General features: G+C 49.0%; 1 protein-coding gene across 3 annotated transcripts in view; it reads right to left on the bottom strand.

Annotated features, from left to right (window-relative positions):
- AHCTF1 (AT-hook containing transcription factor 1) overlaps positions 1–18,128 on the bottom strand; it is a 1,100,496-nt gene that overhangs the window by 534,333 nt on the left and 548,035 nt on the right. The gene's annotated exons all lie outside the window — the stretch shown is intronic.

Consider the following 18,128-nt stretch of genomic DNA (forward strand, 5'->3'; position numbering starts at 1 on the left):
CCATATTAAGGAGCTATTGGGGTACCCGATTGCGGACTCGATGGCTCATTCTGCTGGGCCTTCGGGACCCAGATCTTGAACATCAGACTAGATACTATGGCTGTGTATTGGAGCTGCCAAAATCACTCTAGCCGCGGCCTGGAAGAAACCAGAGGCCCCGGCGATTTCCCAGTGGCATGCGAGATTATGGAAGCTGTTGAGCATGGAGCGCATGGCGGATATCTTCTTGGGTAATTTCAAGAACATCATGTTCCGCTGGGGCCCTTTGATCCGCATTCTTTCTAAGGGATTGCCTTCAGCAGTATGCCCATCCACGGTGCGGGCCCTCCATTTGTTTCAGGTCTGAGTGTGATAACTGGATGAATGAATACGCGCGGATGTTGCCACCACCACGGGGGGGGGGGGGGTGTTTCCTGGTTCATGTTTTGTGACACCCTGCCAATAGCTGAGGCAACAAGAAGCCTAACGCATTATAGTATACTCAACTTTTCACTGTCTTCTGAACTCGCAAGCCGCCCACCCCGACTCGTCATCGACTCTGTGGTGCATCTATATATATGCTTGGGGGAGTCTCATGCGCCTCCTATGGACTGGTCCTTACGGGCTAAATGTCGGTGGCTTTCTATACTATATGCCTCTTTGTCACCTGCCTCTATGATTGCCCCCTGCGTGGGAAATTGTGCGGGATTGTCGCATGGATTCTTTTTTTTTCCTGTTCTTTCTTTATAATCTCAATAAAAATACCTTTGACAAAAAAAAAAAGAGAAGGCTCATCAGGCACACAAAGAAATGCAGACAAAGCCGACAAATACCCCTTAACAGTGGCCCCAGCACAACCCTGCTGAGCCAAATGATGTGAAAAACAAAGAACATCAGAAAGATGCATTTTCAGAGGATCATTAGATTTCTCTCCACACCATCTAACAAATTTTGACCACCTGTAAGAGTAGATAGACTTGGTGGAGTGTCACCTAACCAGTAAAATAACGGCCACCACGTCAGGCGGGAGAGAAAAAGAATTCAGGTTGCCCCGTTCAATCTCCAGGCATGAAGGTGCAGGCTCTGGAGGCGGGAGTGTAGAACCTGCCTATTAGATTTGGGGTCTCTAGTTGGCACAGGTAGGTACTTGTGACAAATAGGGACCATTGCCACTAGTCAGGGTAAAGGGGATACACTTCTAAATTAACACCTGCTCACCCCCTTCGTAGCTTGGCACGAGCAGACAGGCTTATCTCACAGGCAGTGTGTAAAGCATTTGTGACCACATACAGTAAATGCAACAACACTACAAATGGATACCAAACAAGGTTTATATAAAAAATAAGTATTCTTTATATAGACTTATCACAAGACCATTAAACGACAAAAATCCACAATACTATACTTAAGATGGTAGTTTTAGCTTAGTTCAGTTCGGTTCTTAAGTTGCAACACTTTGCGTAAATGTACCTTACGATGCGTTGCACTTCCACAACAAGTAATGTTGCAGCGATGGAAATGCGGCAAAGTTCGGGTGCAAAGAAATAAAGACGTGAAGATCTTCCAGATGCGGCACGCTTCTCCGATGATGCGAGAAGACTCGGTTCGATGAGTCAGCTGCTGCAGCGACACCCTTGTTCAGCGATGCAAACAGCCTCTGTGCGGCACACTTCTCAGATGTTGCGAGAGGCTTCCGTGCAATGCGACAACTACTGGTTAGAGGCGGCAGACCCGAGAGCAGAGGACGGCCCGGGACCAGGGTTCGATTCCCGGCGCGGCAGGTTTCTGGACCAGGGTCAGCGGACTCGATAATTCTCTCGCCTCGGTGCCCACTCAGATCAGTGTTCACACTCGGCAACTCTGGGCATTAGCTTGCCTCATCTTCACTAACGGCCCCACCAGACCGCCGGGGATGCCTGGTCTCACCCTGGAGATACCCATTAAGGGACCATCTCCCAGGGAAGCCAGGAAGGGTTTCGCAGCGGTCGAAGCGCCTTGGGACCCTCCGGGTAAGTAGTGCGCTATCTAAATGCCTATACATTTACATACATTTACAGAGGCGACATCCAAGATGCAACGGCGGCGCGCTTCTCTGTGGATGCGAGGGGCTTTCCTTGATGCAGTGAAATACGACAGCTACAGCGCAGACATTCACGATGTGTCGGCAGCAGCAGTGACGGCGACACGCTTCTTTCTCGTTGTGAGACACTTCTCTCGATGCAGTGCAATACGACAGCTACAGCGGCGACACCCTCCCTTGGAGTTGCGTAGGCAGCAGCAGTGACACGCTTCCTTTTCGTTGCGAGATGCTTCTCTCGATGCGGTGCAATACGACAGCTGCAGAGGCGACACCCTCCTTCGGAGTTGCGACGGCAGCAGCAGCGACTGCGACATGCTTCTTTCTCGTTGAGTCGCGCTTCCAGCTCCTTGCGACACGCAGTCCCTCAGAAGGTCCAAAACAGCAGCAGGCACTTCCAAAGAACTCTGGGGAGCTGTGGTTTAAAGTCTGTTGTCCCTGAGACTTCAGCAGGAGGCAAGCTCTTTTCCAAGCCCTTGGAGATCCTTCAAAAGTTGAAAGTAAAGCACACAAAGTTCTTTCTCCTTTCTTTGGCAGTCAGGCAACCACTGCAGGCCAACCCCCCAAGCAGCACTTCCGCTTATGGATAGTCTCTCCTCAGTTTCTTCTGGTTCCTCTCCTCAGCAAAGGTTTCTTCTTGTAGTCCAAAAGTGATCAAATTTCTTGGTATCAGGGTCCCAATATTTATACCCCAAAATCCTTTGTCCTCTGAGGGCAGAGGGGTCTTTGCCTAGTCAAAACCAGTTCTGGAGCACTCTGTTTACATGACTCCTTCTTTTCTTTCACAGTGCAGGGCAGAAACATCAGACGTCCCACAGGAGGTAGCGCCAGCATTGTGGAGGGAAAGCACAGCACTGAAGCACTTTGTTGACATGATTTCTTCTCTTCTTTCACAGTGCAGGGCAGAGACATCAGACCACCACAGGGGGTGGAGCCCGCACTGTGGGGGGCGGGCACAGCCCTATTCAGGTCCCAGGTGCAACTCCTTCCTCCCATCTATATGCAGATATCTCGATTCACCACTGGGCTGACTCATTCTGTCTCCTGGAATCCCCCAGCACTGTCACACACAAACTCCAGACAAGGATTACACAACGTAGCAGAGGCAGGCTTGAAAGGTTAGGCAAGAAAATACCTATGTTTTAAAAGTGGTATTTTCAAACACAGAATGTAAAAACCAACTTTACTAAACAATGTATTTTATCATTCTGAGTTCAGGCATACTAAACTCTAATTTCTACCATGTTCCCTGAGTCAGTTAGAATTATAATAATGTAATACTCTAACTGCCCATTCAGGCCTATGGAGAACAGGTAGCCTTGCAATAGTGAAAAACTAAAATGGCTGTAATTCACGATTAGGACATGCCACACACACCAGGGCATGCCCTACCTTAATACTTACAATGCACCTGCCCTTGGGCCTACCATAGGGGTGTCTGATATGAAGAAAAGGGAAGGTTTAGGGACTGGCAAGTGGGTGCATTTGCCCAGTCAACATGGCAGTACAAGACTGCACGCAGGCTCTGCAATGGCAGGCCTTAGACACATTTTACAAGGCTGCTTATGTGGGTGGCACAACCAGTGCTGCAAGCCCACCAGCAGCATTTCAATTTACAAGCCCTGGGCACACTCCATGCACTGTACTAGGGTCTGACAAGTAAACCAAACAAGCAAATCATGGAATCACTAATCCAAACACCAATTTAAAATAGGGAGAGCATATGCACTTTAGCACTGATCAGCAGTGGTAAAGTGCCCAGAGTCATAAAGGGCCAAGTCCAACACTGCCCCTCCATCTGAGAGAGGAGGTCTGCCCTGAGAGGGAGACGGAGCGAAGGGTGCAACAAGAGGTGAAGAAGATCTGTACACCACACTCTTCTTGGCCAATCCGGGGCGACCATTATAAAACTTGGGCCAGTCTTGGCGAATCTTCCTCAGTACCCGAGAAATCAAGGTTATGGGAGGAAACGCGTAAAGGAGTTGAGAGCTCCAATTCAACTGAAAGGCGTCCCCCAACCCTCCCTGCCTCGGAAACAGGAGACTGCAGAATGACTTGCAGTGCGCGTTCGAGAGTGGCAAACAGGTATACCCGAGGTGTCCCCCAGGTCTGGAAGATGTGTCGAACTACCTCCGGATGAAGCCTCCACTCGTGGTTGGCGGAGAACTGCCCACGGAGACTGTTCGCAAGCACGCTCAGCACCCTGGCCAGATGGTTTGCTATCAAGCAAATACGATGGTCCTGAGCCCAGGACCAGAGCCGCAACACCTCTCTGCAGAGACGGTACAACCCTACTCCTCCCTGCTTGATGACGTACCACATCGCGGCAGTGTTGTCTGTCAGGACTTGAACCGACTGACCGCGAAGGGAAAGGAGAAAGGCCTTGAGCGCCAAACATATCGCTCGCAATTCCAGAAGGTTGATGTGAAACAACCTTTCCTCTAGAAACCAAAGATCCTTTTCTCCAGATCCCCCGTATGAGCACCCCACCATAGGGTAGAGGCATCAGTTATCACTGTGACCACCGATGGAGGAAGATGGAAAGGTTTTCCTTGAGACAGGTTGCCCTCCACGCTCAACCAAGACAGATCCGCTGCAGCTTCTCTGGAGATCCTCACAGACTCCCTGAGATCTCTGTTGTGCTGATACCTCTGCCTGCCGAGACACCACTGGAGCGCCCTCATGTGCCATTGTGCATGGTTGACCAACAGGATGTAGGAAGCAATCCAACCGAGCAGGCAAAGGACCTTCAGGACTGGAACAACCGCTCCATTGTAAAACAGAGGAATCATTTCCTGAATGTCGAGAATTCTTTGTGGAGGAGGGAAAGCTCGACACACAGTGGTAACCAGTACTGCCCCTATGGACAGGTTGCGCTGTGAGGGCACCAGGTGAGACTTGGGTACATTTATCGAAAAACACAATTTGTACAACAGCTGGGTTGTTACCTGCAGATAATGAAGCACCATCTCTGGCGACTCTGCTTTCAACAGCCAATCATCCAGGTAGGGGAAAACAGGGATCCCCGACCTCCTGAGATGGGCAGCCACCACTGCCATCACCTTGGTGAAGACTCGAGGTGCGATAGTAAGTCTAAACGGAAGCACTGCAAACTGGCAATGTTGAGACCCAACTATAAAGCACAAGTTACTACTTGTGTAACTATATATCTGTAACAGACATTAGTTCGTGATAGATTCCTTACCTTAGAATATCCCCAGGCGTCAGACTGGATCTGGAAAGCTTTGCTTAGCAGTACCCCTGCGCGTCAGTAGGTGGCTTCCTGTGGCTTCGCGTCCGTCACTTGCGTCGTATGCGCCGAGATGACGTCAAGGAGACTACTTAGGCGCCACCCCTGCGCGCTGGCGTCAGTTCTGTACACGACTTTCCGCGCCAGGAATGCAGAGCCATGCAAGATACTGACCACTAGTTGATTGAAAACTAGGGCCCTGAAAGGGATGACCTTAACCCTAGTAATCAGTTCGCAGAACTTGGAGGATAGGAGGGGTAGTAAGGAATCTATCACTAACTAATGTCTCTTAGATATATCGTTACACAAGTATCTGAAGAGACACGTTTGATAGATTCCTTACCTTAGAATAGATACCCCAGCAATACCAACCCCGGTGGTGGGTCTGCAAACAAGATTACAACAGAAAGTTACAGAGAACAGAACGGCCAAAGAACCGGCTCTCCGGACGTGACTGTCATGGCAGTAATGCTAGCTAAACGTGTGCAGCGAGGCCCACATAGCTGCCTGACAAATGTCCTGCAAGGGAACACTGCGTTCCCAGGCAGTAGTGGCTGCTGTCGCCCTGGTGAAATGGGCACACAGCCCCAGAAGAGGCTCCTTCTTACCCAATGAGTAACAGGCCTTGATGCAGAGAACGACCCACCGAGAGATAGTCCGTTTGTGCACGGCACAACTTATTTTGGCACCCACGTAGCCAACAAAGAGCTGGTCATCCACCCAGAACTGTTGTGTGCGTTTCAGATAGAATGAGAGCACACGTTTTGGGTCCAGAAGGTGGAGCCTCTATTCCTCTTTCTTTTGAAGGATGCAGAGGCGGAAAGAAGGTGGGCAAAGTGATGGTCTGCCCGATGTGAAAGGCCAGAAAGAAGGACGGGTCCTAAAAACCACCTTGTCCAGATGAACAGAAAGGAAAGGAGGTTTAGAAGAAAGAGCCTGCAGATCACTCACTCTTCTGGCAGAGATTATAGCGATCAGGCAAGCCGTCTTGAGAGTGAGAAGACTTAAAGGACAGTTATGAAGGGGCTCAAAGGGAGCGCACATTAGATATGTCAAGACAAGATTCAAGTCCCATTGATGCATTATGAACGGCACAGGAAACGGTTAACAACCAGACACTTAAAAAGAGAAGGCTGATCTGGAAGCCGTAGAAAGGCGGAAACGGCCAAAAGATAACCTTTGATAGTGCCCAGAGTAGAGCCCTGCTGGGCCAAGGATAGTAGGAACAGAAGGACCTCAGAAAGAGGGTCAGAAAGGGGATCCACAGCCTTTGCTGTGCACCATGTGTAAGGAAGTGGCTCTACATATACTGAACCAAAGTAAGGTACAGTGTGCATAGAGTCCCCAATCTCCAGAGGTATAACAGAGGTTAAAGTCAGATCAACGGAATTGCTCCACAAAGACAGCATTTGAGGTCCACGCCAATAGCCTGGCTCAAGGTTAGGCCGCAAAAGAATATCCCAATCGGCTGATTCGGCAGTCTAAGAAAAGGGCCGCAAATAATAACAGAGCCAGCCTTTTAGACATCTTGCCTCAGAAACAGAAACAAGTTAGACTGACTTGCGTCAACACGTTCAGCACACTGTCCAATCAGATTCCGAAAATTGTAAAAAAGCACTGGGGCATTTTGAACACTGGCAATAACACCCTGCCCTTCCCATTATTCACTTTCAAAAGAGGACAAAATCTGAGGGACCGTTTGGTCCACAGGAGACCAAAATGTGAGGTTCCACGAGCTGTAGGAACCCTATGGAACATGCCAGCTGTGACTGGTCATCATCCGTGTGGGAATTGTGCAGCCTGCCCACAAACATCCAAGACTGTGACCATAGACATCGGGACAGATCGACCATGGCAGCAACGCAGGTTCGCCAATTGTAACAGCATGAATCTCGTATACTTGATCAGCTGTCCCTGCAACAAAAAGTATGTGGGAATGACGACCCGAAAAATTAAACTTCGCATTTCCAAGCACAAAAGCTCGATAAGATGTTCAAGACAGGCCACCAGACTCACTAACCATTTCATACAAGCACAACACATGTCAACTGATCTACGCTGGTCTGTACTTGAACAGCCACTAACTCCGCCACACATCACTGATGTCAGCAACTTTTTATTCAAACGTGAACAGAAATGGGTCTTTAGATTGCGGACAGATAAAACAGGACTGAATGAGGATATCCCTTGGATGTCCTTATAAATCCTGTATTGGCATGATACTGGATTACTAAATAATAGCCTTTAATCATGGCTTGCTTAAGCGCCTATTAATATTCTATTTTATTGGCCTTTAGTCATGGCAAGGAGTCAAAAAGGCTAACTTTCTGTTCAATTAATATTCTAAAAATTAGACTAAAAAATGTTCACAAACTTTGGGTTCGCTGACCATGTAGCACTGTGACATCTAAACATGACCCTGTTGCAGATAATCACCACCAGGTCATGGCTTACAACACTGTATTAAAGTACATGCCACAACATTTGAATTAATCAAGTCATCAAAAAAATAATAATCCACCGATGGTAATAATAACCCATTAGAAGTGATATTACATCCGCTGAAATTGGTTTAAAGATAACCCCCATAGTCACCAGCGGGATTACTGAGTATTTTTTTTTTGCTATTTTAATTAGGATCAAGTGTTTTAACAAAGTGCTTTACCATGTTTAATGTGCATCTGCAAATTATGTAGAATCGATTTTGTCGGGCACAGTCCGTGTTGCAAGTCTTTCTGGCTGAATACCAACACTATTTGGTTAGCGATTGTATATTCACTGATGGCGCCGATGAAAACAGCAAAGATACAATGATTGTCGATCGAGCCCTACAAGGGTTAAACTACAGCTCCCATGACGCTACGCACGTAGCCACGTGAGGCGTCTGGGATGCGAGGGAGAGGCAACAGCTCGTTAAAATGGCGGTCGCTTCCCTGTCCGTCACCTCCCCATAGACAGCCCAGAAGGACGTCCGGGGTACCGACGGACAGGTAAGTACCGACCACCACACGAGCATATACACTTTTAATCCCGGGCTCCTGTAATACAATCGGGCATATCTAAACCTAATGGGCGGGCTTTGGGGCTAGTAAAGACAGCATGTCCCAAGTAGCGCTGCAAACATGATGCTCGCATTAGGGTTCATGCCTCCTCATATCCAATTGCTCGCTCAGAATCTCAGCACGTCTTAGCGGTATTTTAAACAGCTAAGTCTACCACAATGGATAACGAAAGCTATATCCAATTACTGCCGACTATAAAACCAAAACCAAACATTAAAATTCCAATAATTCTCTATGGCTCTGCTAAACAACGGCGCCACGATTTTTTCTTAAACGCATCATTCTATGCCAACAACGTACAAAGAGATCATTAATGCTCATTGGAGCATGATGTTTGATCTAGATTTTGAAGCTCCTAAGTCCTTCCTTTAATACCTTATTTTCTCTCTATCTGAGCGGTGCTCCGTTTTACCTGCGCTATGGTGAGGTGGGGCGTACATTCCCTACATATCAGGTGAGAGATCTTTTATAGATTGAGAGTGCGTTACTGGGGTTACCCACAAAGAACTCAATAAACTTGCCTTAAATGATTGCAATGTCAAGTTGACACTATTTAATACGCAATTAATTGATATGTGTATTTTTCTGTCTTTCTGTGTGTCTGTTTTTGTATTTGTATGCTGCATTGTGGATGCCATATGGACCTCCACAACAGGCGAATTCCAGGTGATATAGTATATCTCCTTTATATCTTTTTCACTGATTCACTGGATACCTAGCAGTAGCATAAGTCACGGTCCTGAAGAAGCAGTAGGAGACCACTAGGCACCACTTTCACTGCAGAAACATGTCGACCCAACATCTTTCTAAGTAGTCATTTGTTTATACTACTATGCACTGTTTTTTACTTTGGAAATGAATAGGAACTTTATTAAAATTGCTTAACTCCATTTTCACTATCCAATTTTAAGAATTGTTTCACATTATGCACTTATTATTTTACTATATTTAGCACTGCTAGTCAGATTACCACTTGATGCCTTATCACACAATACTCACTCAGGGACAAAATCAATAGATTAGGCTACAACCTGCCAAATCTACCGTGGGTAAAACCACATACCTTCATGGTGAAGGATCCCAAATGATGCAGGGTGGTACAGGTCGGTAATCTGATGGGAATATATTTTTTCGCACTTTGATATACTCAAGGTTTGATTTCGCGGTTGTACCCTACAGACACACAGTTAGTTTCTTTATTTCTTGACCCATTGCTATCTTTGTTGTTGTTAAATATAGTTAGGGGTAATAGCAATGCATGGTCGGTAAACTTCCCCTAGGACCCCCCCCCTCCGTTTTTGTTCTCAAAGTCAGATCTGACCTTACTCTCTAAAGTGGTAGCTTGGTCGAGCAGTATGGCAGTATCAGAGGACAGTGTAAAGCATTTGTTGTACACACTCATGCAGCAAAAGGTTTCACACACTCAAGAACTCTAGGCCAATTGTTTTTATATCAAAAGATATAGTTTAATTTTAGAACCAACAGGTATCAAAATATACTTTTCTCAATATGACTGTCTTTGGTAATTACTTTGCAGAGAGGCAATATGAAATGATGAAATGAATGAAACTTATATAGCGCATGACTTACCCTGGGGCATCTCAGCGCTTGCTTAGGGAACCCGTCCTGGTATTCCCCTGTGAGATAACCCTGGCAGGGTATCCACAAGGTGAAAGCCAGGCATCCCACCGCGAGGGGCTATTGTGGAGATTAAGCAAGCTATTGCCCAGAGTCGCAGAGTGTGAACCCGTGAGTTGAGAAGGCACCGGAGCGAGAATTAACGAGTCCGTGGAATTTTGAGCCCAAGACCCGCCGAGGCGGGGAATTGAACCCTGGTCCCGGGCCGAACTCAAGCTCCAGGTCTGCCGCCTCTAACCCCTGAGCCACACTTCTCCTCAGACTAGACTTGGTAAGTACAATAGTTACTGGGGTTGCAATAGGCAACACAATTCTAAACACAATTTAACATTGAGCTCAATGGGTTTTTCTATAAAAAATGCAATTGATTACTTTCAGGATTACTTTGCTAACCACAGGACTGGATCCTGGATTCAGTCCCGGGACCTAAGCTGTAAACAGTTAAGTAAAAGCGTTTTGGTTACAGTGGTAACTCTTAAAGGATATAAATGTATTTTCAAAGTTGACACTTAAAAAATTTTCTGAGAAAAACAAGAAATGTTATCCTATGGAAGGAAATTCAAGTCACAGGTAAAGTAGGTTCTCATTACTTTTGTAATCCAGTACTGGGCTCCTAGGTACAGCACTGGCACCTCTACCTAAGACAGGTAAGTACTTACGTTTCAGTAGTTGGTACGATTTTTAAGGAATATTTGTAATTTGCAAAAATCGGCACTGTTGCAAAGTCATCCTGTGCCCTGGGCACCCCCAATTTTTTGTTGACTGGAACTGGTGGTAACTGACTCGGACTGACCCTGGGCTCTGTTTAACCAGGGCCAAGCTAAAAGGAACACATTAGAACACAGTAAAGACACCCAACATACACTAGGGTACACTATAGTATGGTGGGGTACCCCTGTAGTTGGCATGACCTACCACCTAAGCCCCTAGTATGTAATAGGGCAGGGGATTGAAACTACCTAGAAGTCTCCAGTATCCTGGGGCATGGCAGTTTAGAGGCCAGCAGATTCTCTGCACCAGCATGTGTGCAGTGCTGAAGCCTGAGGTCAGTTTAAAAGCTGCACTGGTGGCCAGGACAGCTTTTTAAACCTTAAATTGTGCCCAAACTCGACTTTGGGTTAGGGGCCCTTACAAATTTGAAACCTACCATGTTTTTGCATATTAGAGACCCCCAGGTATCCCAGGGGTGGGGGGTCAGTTATCTATAAGGAGCGCCCTTATAAAATGAGTTTTCAGAATCCTGGGTAAAGTGAAATTTTCCCCACATTGTCTTAAAGAGGTGCTCAAATTCGACTTTGAAGCTGGAAGAATTGGGTAAGGGTGATCTGCAATATTTCTGCAGATTCAGAACCCCTGAAGTCTTCCCTAGTTGCACAGGGGGTGGGGGTCCGGTAGAAATTAGGGAAATACTTATAAAATATGGTTTTATAAGCCCTGGTGCTAAAAAAGTGGCGCAAGTCATTTTCCCCATTGCAAACCCCATGGCCCATAGTTAACATTGTAGGAAGTGATTGATTAATAAATATTGATAGGAGAGGACTAGCCGGACCATTCAAAGACTTCCCAGAATGGTCGTAGTAAATCCAACGATATTATATTGTTGAATTTCTCCTAAAGTCTACATACAATAAGTTATGAGACTTTCTTGTTGGTAAGTCCAAATTCAGCCTTTCAGTGGTCTGCCCTGATTGGTCAGAGTTAAATGGATTAGCCAGGCTGCTGGGAGGGCAGTGATCTGTTCTATAGGAATGCCAGGCCAGGAGGTGGCATCGTAAACTACGCTCTTCAAAGGCAAGAAGGGAGGCCTGGGTTTTAGTCCACTTTGACAGTAGTGACCCAGAGTCAGGACTAGGCTTCAGAAAGGTATTTGCAGATGGTACGAGGATGGTCCATGGAAATGAGATATCCCAGGGGGTGTGTTTAGCCAGCTCTTACCTCCTTGCTGGAAAATCAGCCATTATGGATTTGGAAGGATGATGCACTCTGGGACAAACTAATGCCACACTCCACAGGATGTGGTCATAACGATGAGGAGTTGCCCTGCTCTCATTGGTCAGCAGTGACCTGGTGCTTGACCTAGAGAATTTTGAATAAGTATCTGAGAGGAGCAGAGCCCTCCAGATCTGCTGCTTGAATCTGAATGAAGCAAGAAGGGCCCTGCTGAAGTTTGCTGTGCAAGGAACTCTAAGGCATTACCTATGAAGACTGCACCATTTGAAACTACAGCCCTGTGGATTACCTTGCTGCCAAAAGACTCAAGAGTGGAAACTCCCTGCAAGCTACAGGTTAACAGAGCTCACCTGAACAGCCCCACAAAGAATTCAGAGCCTGGAGTACCAGTGGATTTGTAAGGGTTTTGTTCAAGTGGATTGCGGAATTGAAGTTTCACACTTTCAAGGACCCTCTTGGAGATTCCAGAACCTTGGATTGCGTGTTGGATATTTTGGTATCTGCAAGCAGAACACCAGGAAGATGTGTTAACTGGACCCCGCTTGCTGATGAAGGCGGCCCACTACAGTGGTGAGAATTCTTCAGAACAATTTATAAAGGTGTGTCCCTGACAGAGAAAACATAATGAATTAAGGGGCACTGGTGGTTTCTAAGCACTAGAAAGTGACTAATCTTTAAAAATTCATATCTCTGGTTCCCTACAGTGGATTATTTGCGTTTTGGTGTCATTTAAAAGATAAAAATATTACCTATTTTTATAAATTGGTGTTGGATTTTTATTTTGTGTTATGTCTTGATTATTTACTGAAATGGTGTTTTTAAATGCTTTACATACCTGTCTTTGAAGTTAAGCCTGTCTGCTCGCAGCCACGTTACCAAGGGTTGAGCAAAGGAATACTTTTCTAAGACCTATGCTGAGTCCTATCATGCGTTAGTGGCCTTATTGCAATGGCAGACCTACATTTGCCCCTACCAATAACCCACTGCACTGGCTTCTCTTCTGATCCCAGGTGAGTATTTCGGAAATCGTTATTTGGCAGATTTTAAAAGAATATTTTAAAGTTTCAAAAATCGACACTTAGAAGAAATTTCGGTGAAAACCAGTCAATGTTAGCCTTTAGAAGGAAAGTGATTTATCGGCTTTCAGGTGAGTAATCGACTGGTGAGGTTAAGGTTCTGGGCATGGAATCAGGGGTCTCCCAGGGTCGGAAAAGTACAGTTGTTACACCCTCAGCGGCACAGGGGCAGACAGATGCAGAGAGAGTAGGCCCAATGCAATCCAATGGAGGATAGGGGGCCCTTGGTTGGTGGCTGCAAGCAGGCAGGCCACGCGGCTGTGGGAGCTAAGCTCCTGGTCACTCACTCAGGGCATGTGGGGAAGTAGAGTAGGGTAGGTGTTGCACTTCCAGCGGCACTCGGGCAGCTGGGTGCAGGGTGCTTTTGAGCCGTCGGGCGCTCAATTTTATCCAATGAGAAAGTTACAAGGTGAACAAAGGCTGCAGGCTCGGGACGGAGATTCTTGAGGTGCGACCACCACTTCGAGAGGTACGTTGGCTTCTTGGAGAAGAGGTGAGTACCCCAAAGGAGGGCACAGGGGGCCTTGGGGCGCCGGGTGCAGGGGTGTCTTTGGGTGTCGGGAAATCTTACCTGCAGCTGGAGGGGTCCTTGGTTCTGAGGCTGCAGGCGTCATCTGGGTCGTCGTGGAAGGTCTTTGGGCACTGGACTTCGGGGCCCAGTCGCCGGGGGGACGTCCTCGTGGTCTTTGGTCACTAGGGCACAGGCCGGGCTTGGAGGATGCAGAGTGGGCTGGATTTGCGGTTCCTGGCTGGCACCAAGGATATGGTTGTTGGAGCAGAGCCTCTGATCAGGGGAGTCCCAGTCTTTGAGAGGGTCAAGGCAGGCAGGTCCTCCGGGTTGTCCAAGGTTGCTGTCTGCAGGAGTCGCTGGGATTTAGCAGAGGCAGGTTCCAGGGTCGACAGGCCTGTAGGGCTGGGGACAAGTCAGTTGGCGTTGTCCTGTTAGCAGCTGCACGGCAGGTCGTCTTCTTATTGATCTTCTTTCCTGTTTTCTTATCAGGATCTGAGGAAGGAAGGTTCAGGGTGCCCCTAAATACTGAATTTAGGGGTGTTACAGGTAGGACAAGGGTATGAACCAATAGGTCCCTGTCCTGGGCTGGGTACATCCCCTAATTTGCTCCTTTCCTGTGGGAGGGGGCAGGGGCCTGGCTGGGATTTGGCAGGGCTCCCCATCTTCAAGGCATAGGGTGAACTAGCGCTTTATAAGAAATGTTGTGAAAAACGGGGTGGGTCCAGTTAGACGGGTCACTAAGGGTGTAGGAAGAAGACACCCAGTTGAGAAGGAAGGGAGGGAGGAATGTGGTCTGCGTGGAAGTACAGGGGGTTTCCACATTCCTGGGTTGGGTGGGCCAAGGGGTAGGGAAATGCAGTAAAAAGGAACATAGGTAATGGATGTAACAGTTGTTTTTTTAGCATTAGGTGCTTAACAAGGACAAGAAATTTCTCTCAAGATGAATCTTGATGTATGTAAGATCCTATCAATTAATGCGAACGGTATGTTGAACAGACAAAAGTATGGGGCTCTCTTGAAGTGGGTAATCTCATTGAATCCTCAGGTGGTCTACTTTCAAGAGACACACCTGAAAACGAATGACCCTAATTTGTTTATTCCGAGATATTTTAGTCAAGGTGTTTTTTCATCTGCAGGGGTTGCCCAGAGAGGGGTCGCAATTTATTTCTCTAGGAATCTACCCTGGGAGTTTATCCAGATCAAAAGGGACTCCAAAGGGAGGTGGCTTTGGGTGTCAGTTAAACTTCATGGGAAAGCTCTAAATTTTGTGAACTATTACGGCCCTATTCTTGATGATGTTTCTGCTCTGAAAGAAATTCATGAGGCTTTAAGAGGTGTCCCATGACAGATTATTTGTGGAAGGGATTTTAATTTTATCCAAGATCTGAAAAGGGACACTTCAAATAACAAGCATTAGAAATGCAATAGGGCTCGCATTAGGAAAGTTTGAGCTATTGGTCTTATAAATGAATTTTTTTTTTATTTATGTGTTTTTTTTAAATAGCTAAATTAATAGCTTTGTCATTTACAATGCCAATAGTTATAACTTTCGCAAATGTGACACCTATAGCATTTGTAATGCAACATGTTTTGTATTTACGTGACTTAGATGTATTGATATTACAAATAACAATGGCTTTTAATTTTTAAAAATAATTAATACTTAAATAATTTATAAAATTTGTAATGGCAATAGCTTAAACTTTTGTAAATAACTTTTGTGAAGATTATGTTCAGTGTTTTTTATTGTGACGAAAATTCAAGAACAGAAGTGAAATATTAACATCTTTTTGTGATTTGTAATAAAGCGTGAAAGCTTGAAAACAGCTTGAAACATTGAAAGAACATATTTGAACCAGTGATGCTGTGGTTGCGCTGAGTGATGCTGTGGTTGCGCTGAGTGGTGTGTGCATCGGTGGAGCTTAGCGGGTGCATCAGTGGAGCTGTTTGGGGGGTGCATTGGTGGAGCTTAGTTGGAGCATCAGTGGTGCTGTGTGGTGGGTGCATCGGTGGAGCTGTGGTGGGTGCCTCGGCGGAGCTGTGTGGTGGGTGCCTCGGCGGAGCTGTGTGGTGGGTGCATCTGCGGAGCTGTGTGGTGGGTGCCTCGGCGGAGCTGTGTGGTGGGTGCATCGGCGGAGCTGTGTGGAGGGTGCATCGGCGGAGCTGTGTGGAGGGTGCATCGGCGGAGCTGTGTGGTGGGTGCATCGGTGGAGCTGTGTGGTGGGTGCATCGGTGGAGCTGTGTGGTGGGTGCATCAGTGGAGCTGTGTGCTGGGTGCCTCGGTGGAGCTGTGTGGTGGGTGCCTCGGTGGAGCTGTGTGGTGGGTGCCTCGGTGGAGCTGTGTGGTGGGTGCCTTGGTGGAGCTGTATGGTGGGTGCCTCGGTGGAGCTGTGTGGTGGGTGCATCGGTGGAGCTGTGTGGTGGGTGCATCGGTGGAGCTGTGTCGGTGGAGCTGTGTGGTGGGTGCATCGGTGGAGCTGGGTGGTGGGTGCATTGGTGGAGCTGTGTCGGTGGAGCTGTGTGGTGGCTGCATCGGTGGAGCTGTGTGGTGGGTGCATTGGTGGAGCTGTGTGGTGGGTGCATCGGTGGAGCTGGGTGGTGGGTGCATTGGTGGAGCTGTGTCGGTGGAGCTGTGTGGTGGCTGCATCGGTGGAGCTGTGTGGTGGGTGCATTGGTGGAGCTGTGTGGTGGGTGCATCGGTGGAGCTGGGTGGTGGGTGCATCGGTGGAGCTGTGTCGGTGGAGCTGTGTGGTGGCTGCATCGGTGGAGCTGTGTGGTTGGTTCATCGGTGAAGCTGTGTGGTGGGTGCATCGGTGGAGCTGTGTGGTGGGGGCATCTGTGGAGCTCTGTGATGGGGGCATCTGTGGAGCTCTGTGGTGGGGGCATCTGTGGAGCTCTGTGGTGGGGGCATCTGTGGAGCTCTGTGGTGGGTGCATCGGTGGAGCTGTGTCGGTGGAGCTGTATGGTGGTTGCATCAGTGGAGCTGTGTGGTGGGTGCATCGGTGGAGCTGTGTGGTGGGTGCCTCGGCGGAGCTGTGTGGTGGGTGCATCAGCGGAGCTGTGTGGTGGGTGCATCAGCGGAGCTGTGTGGTGGGTGCATCGGCGGAGCTGTGTGGTGGGTGCATCGGCGGAGCTGTGTGGTGGGTGCATCGGCGGAGCTGTGTGGTGGGTGCATCGGTGGAGCTGTGTGGTGGGTGCCTCGGTGGAGCAGTGTGGTGGGTGCCTCGGTGTAGCTGTGTGCTGGGTGCCTCGGCGGAGCTGTGTGGTGGGTGCATCGGCGGAGCTGTGTGGTGGGTGCATCGGCGGAGCTGTGTGGTGGGTGCATCGGCGGAGCTGTGTGGTGGGTGCATCGGCGGAGCTGTGTGGTGGGTGCATCGGCGGAGCTGTGTGGTGGGTGCATCGGCGGAGCTGTATGGTGGGTGCCTCGGTGGAGCTGTGTGGTGGGTGCCTCGGTGGAGCTGTGTAGGTGGAGCTGTGTGGTGGGTGCATCGGTGGAGCTGTGTGGTGGGTGCCTCGGTGGAGCTGTATGGTGGGTGCCTCGGTGGAGCTGTGTGGTGGGTGCCTCGGTGGAGCTGTGTGGTGGGTGCATCGGTGGAGCTGTGTGGTGGGTGCATCGGTGGAGCTGTGTCGGTGGAGCTGTGTGGTGGGTGCATCGGTGGTTGTGGGTGCATCGGTGGAGCTGTGTGGTGGCTTCATTGGTGGAGCTGTGTGGTGGGTGCATCGGCGGAGCTGTGTGGTGGGGGCATCGGCGGAGCTGTGTGGTGGGGGCATCTGTGGAGCTGTGTCGGTGGAGCTGTATGGTGGTTGCATCAGAGGAGCTGTGTGGTGGGTGCATCGGTGGAGATGTGTGGTGGTTGGATCAGTGGAGCTCTGTGGTGAGTGCATCGGTGGAGCTGTGTCGGTGGAGCTGTGTGGTGGGTGCCTCGGTGGAGCTGTGTGGTGGGTGCCTCGGTGGAGCTGTGTGGTGGGTGCCTCGGTGGAGCTGTGTGGTGGGTGCCTCGGTGGAGCTGTGTGGTGGGTGCCTCGGTGGAGCTGTGTGGTGGGTGCCTCGGTGGAGCTGTGTGGTGGGTGCATCGGTGGAACTGTATGGTGGGTGCATCGGTGGAACTGTGTGGTGGGTGCATCGGTGGAGCTGTGTAGGTGGAGCTGTGTGGTGGGTGCCTTGGTGGAGCTGTATGGTGGGTGCCTTAGTGGAGCTGTGTGGTGGGTGCATCGGTGGAGCTGTGTGGTGGGTGCCTCTGTGGAGCTGTGTGGTGGGTGCATTGGTGGAGCTGTGTCAGTGGAGCTGTGTGGTGGGTGCATCGGTGGAGCTGTGTGGTGGGTGCCTCGGTGGAGCTGTGTGGTGGGTGCCTCGGTGGAGCTGTGTGGTGGGTGCATTGGTGGAGCTGTGTCAGTGGAGCTGTGTGATGGGTGCCTCGGTGGAGCTGTGTGGTGGGTGCCTCGGAGGAGCTGTGTGGTGGGTGCCTCGGTGGAGCTGTGTGGTGGGTGCCTCGGTGGAGCTGTGTGGTGGGTGCCTCGGTGGAGCTGTGTGGTAGTTGCATCAGGGGAGCTGTGTGGTGGGTGCATCAGGGGAGCTGTGTCGGTG

This window comes from Lissotriton vulgaris, chromosome 6 (genome assembly GCF_964263255.1).
Source record: "Lissotriton vulgaris chromosome 6, aLisVul1.2, whole genome shotgun sequence".
Taxonomy (NCBI): domain Eukaryota; kingdom Metazoa; phylum Chordata; class Amphibia; order Caudata; family Salamandridae; genus Lissotriton; species Lissotriton vulgaris.